We start from the raw sequence: 5085 nt of genomic DNA on the forward strand, positions 1-5085 counted from the left end.
ATTGGTTTGCTGTTGAGAAGCTATGAAGTTCTCCATCATGATTTCCAAGTTGGATTTCCTAGGAACATTATTGTTAGGTGTAGATGGGGTCGGCTTTTGATATCCAGGGGGTATAGCTGGGGCTTGACTGGGAGCTTGTCTTGGTGCGTATAAAGCATTATTTCTCTTATATGAAAAATTAGGATGGTTCTTCCAGTTTGAGTTATAGGTATGCTAGTAGGGATTTCCTTGAGCATAATTCACTTGCTCTGCTTGGATTCCTGTTAGGAGTTGACAATCTGCAAGAGTGTGACCCTGGATTCCACACACTTCGCAATTTTGAGCTGCGGCAACCACAGTGGCTGGAGGTGATACATTTAAACTTTCAATTTTCTGGGCCAGAGCATCCACTTTTGCATTAACATGATCAAGGCTACTTATCTCGTACATGCCACTTTTCGTTTGAGGTTTTTCTACCATTGTTCGGTCGCTTCCCCACTGATAATGGTTTTGGGCCATGCTCTCGATAAGTTGATAAGCATCGGCATAAGGTTTATCCATAAGCGCACCACCTGCGGCGGCGTCTATTGTTAACCTTGTGTTGTATAAGAGACCATTATAGAAGGTATGAATTACTAACCAGTCCTCTAAACCATGGTGTGGACAAAGTCTCATCATGTCTTTGTATCTTTCCTATGCTTCGAAAAGAGACTCGTTATCTTTCTGTTTAAATCCATTTATCTGGGCTCTCAACATAGCTGTTTTGCTTGGAGGAAAATATCGGGCAAGAAAGACTTTCTTCAACTCATTCCATGTGGTGACCGAGTTGGAAGGAAGAGACTGAAGCCATCTTCTAGCTTTATCTCTTAACGAGAAGGGAAAAAGACGAAGTCGAATCGCCTCTGAAGTGACACCATTAGCTTTAACAGTATCAGCGTATTGGACAAATACGGATAAATGAAGGTTTGGATCCTCGGTAGGATTTCCAGAGAATTGATTCTGTTGCACTGCTTGTAACAGCGAAGGTTTAAGTTTGAAGTTGTTTGCTTCGATTGCGGGTGGAGCAATACTCGAATGCGGCTCATCTTGCGATGGAGCGGCGTAATCTCGAAGAGCACGAGCTGGTTCTTCCATCTTGGGTATCGTAGAAGGAAGAATATTTTTGAGGTCGGGCACTTCGATAGGAGGGAGATTGTTTGCAGCACGATATTCCCGAATTCGTCGTAAGACTCAGAGATATAGTTCAATGTCGTTGATTCGTAAGTAAAACGGCTCGCCTTGTGAGCGAGTGTGTGGCATACAAATCAACGAAAGAAAGAAAAAAAAATTGCCTTAGTCTCTACAGCGTAACAGAAGGGTTACGATATGGACTAAATAAAAGTCCCCGGCAACGGCGCCAAAAACTTGATCGCGACTTTATAAGTCTATTGGGGTACTAACTGCAAGTGCACAGTTCTATCGCGTAGTTTTAAAAGATATCGATCCCACAGGGACTTATGAATCGATATACCGTTTTTCTAAGGTTACTTCGTAAAGCTAAGGCGGATGATACTTTGATGATTAGGGGAAAAAGTAAAACTAAAATTGGATCTAATTTAAATATCAATTAAGCGGATATCGGTATGTAGTTCGTCGTAATTAGGGAATCAAATCTTCGTTGGTTTCTTGGTTTTTAAAATAAATCTTTTCAGTAGACACTATTGATTTAAAAGTCTTATCTCAAACTCTCGCTCTGTTGAATAGACTATGACTTTATTTAACGTAGGTGTCACTTATTAGTTAAGTCCAAAATCACTTTTTGAAAACAACAGAATCTATAGAAACTCTTTTCATTAAAATAATAACCGTTTAAACACCCTCGTCTCAAACTCTCGCTCTATTTACTTAGATTATATAATTAAACTTAAATGCTTAACTCTCGTCCTCACATTTAACCTTTAAAAATACTTTTTGAAAAAGATTAGAATTTAATTAACTCTAAAAATTGTTTTCGCCCTGATTTAGAATTAATGTCCAATTTACACTGTCCAGTTAAAAACTCAAACCGTCGTTCTATTGATTTTAACTTCTTTATGTCTTTTACTTTCGTACAAAAACCTTGGTATTAACTCTGTAAATTGAGACCATAAAAAGAGTGACTTTAATTTTAAATAAAATTAAACCAACTTAGTTTTGATTCCTTATTCCGCTTACTTTACATACCGATATCTAAATTAATTAGCCGGACATGCTAAACAGGTCTGAACAATTATCATGCCTAAATAAAACCATATCAGGCAAACAATATAAATAAACAGTAATGCAGAGCATATATAAATTAAAATAATAAATTAAAGAACCTGAATAATTAATAGGAATCTTGAACACTCCACCACAGACCGGTTGGATTTGTTCTTGCAATCTTCAATCGGATAGGAAAATAAAAGCAAAGGAATAAAATACTATGATCTAACGTAAGGTTAGATCCAGTAAAAGATACACAATAATTTCCGGTGTAGAAACTATTGTGTGAAAAATTAATTAAGTGCTCTGAAAATTGACTGGAAAAGAAAAGGAAATAAAAATTGCTAATAATAGAAAGCTGTAGAAAATTAATGCTGTAAATGCTTGCACGGCGGAAAAAGAAGCGAGACCGAGAGAGAGAGCCGCAGGGTTGGATCTTTGGCTCTATTTATATTACTCTCATTTGTAACCGTTTCCAAAAGTGCATTCCGTAAGTAACTTGCACGCTTCAACGAGTCAAGCGGAAGAATAGGCTTCAACGTGCCTCTGTTGTGCGTTAAAAGCCAAAAATATAGGAGTGGGGTGTGACGTTCGTCACACCATGTGTTACGCTCGTAACACAAAGTAGCAGGGCGTGACGCTCGTCACACCTTGTGTGGCGGTCGTCACAGCTTCAGCGCTCCTGGCTTGTAATTGTGGGCTGGGCTTTAGTGGAATTTGCTTTCATCCTCTTTTTCACCCCCCTTTTCTTCCTTTTTCACTTATGCTTCAAATAAGTTACCTGAGACAAATAGCAGGGAAAATACCACGTAATATCGAATAATATGAAATAAATTGAAACAAATAATAATATAATTTAATTAAATCGAGTCCAAAAATGTGATATAGTTTCATGTTATCACCATGATCCTAAAAAGTCAAGAGAATTGTAAGTTAGCAAGTTGGTTAATGGTGGTTGGCCAGATGAATTCATCTAATCAAAACTGGGTCTCTCTAGACCCTATATCCTACAATTTTCATCATATGAAAATTATTCCAAGAGAAAGGTTACTCTAAATAACATTCCAAACAACTTTCATATTGAGGTCTAGAGCTAATTTTTCTTGGAAAGTCATTTTCCATATCGAAACATTATAGGTCATTTTGTCTAAACCTTAATTTCAAAGTCAACTTCCCAAGGACATAAGTTGCTAAATTTTTATGAGATGAAATATTTCCAAGTTGCACAATCAAATTCAATATGTCTACTTAAACTTTTATGTTTGGAGTGAGAGCTGAATCAACCTTTATGAGCATGTGATATGAGGATACATTAATGGTCATTTTGGACCAATACCATTGAACAAGTGATTTTCCTCAACTTCAAAAATGCATAACTCTCTCATTCTAAATCCAAATAATGTAAAATTGGTGACCATTTTGAAGGTATTTTAAAGAGATACAACTTTGATGAAGGAACGTGTCTCATTTGGAGCTCACATAAAAAGTTTAGTAAGGTGGAACATTGAAGTATATGACTTGACACTTAGAAAAAATTTCAACATGTTAAAATTTCCAAACTTCCACCTCAAAATTCACCATGATACAAGTTCCAAATGGAAAAGTGTTTAACATAAGAGTTGTTCCTCTTGATCTAAGCTTTCCAAAGAGTCCTAATTCATTCATATTGGACCAAAATTGCTAGGGCTGCGTAAGGTGTTAACAGGCCTGCATCAATTGGTAAAATCAAAACTTCAAATGATCATTTCACATTGCCTAGCCAATCAAGCTTTATTCAGACCTCATTCCATTTGGTTTTGGACCTTAGTGTATTGCTTCATGGGCATGTACACGCCCATGCAAGCTTGAACATGACATTGCCAAATTTGGAAGAAATTGCAAGTGTGCAAATAACACTTGAATTTGCTATAAATATAGACCTTCTGAGCTCATTTGAGGGGATCCTTACGCACAAGCTTTGCCTCCACTCTTCAAACCCTCACAATTCAAAGAAAAACCTGAGAATTTTCACTTGAAAATTGAGTTTGAATCTCACTGTTTGGAGATTCAAAAACTCCAGGATCCAAAGCTTCTTACCATTCCTAATCCACTTCTGCAAGCTATTGGAGCAAGATCAAACAAGAACTGAAGCAAGAGAGATCAAGTTCTGCACAACATTGAAGGTATTTTCCAGATTTTTTCTTCTCTTCGATTCTCGATCAATTCTCATCAATTCTCTTGGATCTTGGGGTGTCTGAAGTCCTACCAATGTAGGCAAGAAGATTGAGTTGCTTTTAGGTTAAATCAAAGGAACTCAGTTGACACACCTTATAATTCAATCCTCATATCTTTCTATATATTTGGAGTTAGTTAAAATTAAGGTCAAATTCGTGCTCTACGCCATTTTTTCTTTCAGATCATGTCCTCCTTTTTCATTTATGTCATGGTAATGATTGGACCAGTCAGGCCAAGGTCGCCTGAGAAGACGACCGACGCTTTGCTCCAGCAATGATGTGGCGTGGTCCTGAACCATTGATCCGATTTAAGATGTTTTAATCACAACCGTAGGTTTGGATGACCAGTTGTGTGGCGCGCTGACTAAGTTCCTTCATGGGACGCACGTTTGTGTCCACTTGATCTGCCACCTCAATTATTGAGGCAGATCAAGTGGTCCACGGTTTTTTGTATTTTCTGATTTTCATTTTATGCCTTTGATTTTCATTAATTTATTTTAATTTTAATATTGATCCATAAAATAGGAGAGTTTCATCAAAAAAATTTAAATAAAACCCTCTTTCATATTTTGAATTAAAAATATTTTTTGGATCATTATTAATATTTTTTATAATTTAATTGATTTTTTGATTATTTTTAATTGTTTAAAAATACTTTTAAGTTTCCAAA

General features: G+C 36.5%; 1 non-coding gene across 1 annotated transcript; it reads left to right on the plus strand.

Moving 5' to 3' along the window:
- Positions 1–628: 628 nt before the first annotated feature.
- LOC127133516 (small nucleolar RNA R71) lies at positions 629–735 on the plus strand. The gene has a single exon (XR_007807484.1). It is a non-coding gene; the product is annotated as a small nucleolar RNA R71 (small nucleolar RNA).
- Positions 736–5085: the final 4350 nt, after the last annotated feature.

The sequence above is a fragment of the Lathyrus oleraceus genome, chromosome 3 (assembly GCF_024323335.1).
Source record: "Lathyrus oleraceus cultivar Zhongwan6 chromosome 3, CAAS_Psat_ZW6_1.0, whole genome shotgun sequence".
Lineage (NCBI taxonomy): Eukaryota > Viridiplantae > Streptophyta > Magnoliopsida > Fabales > Fabaceae > Lathyrus > Lathyrus oleraceus.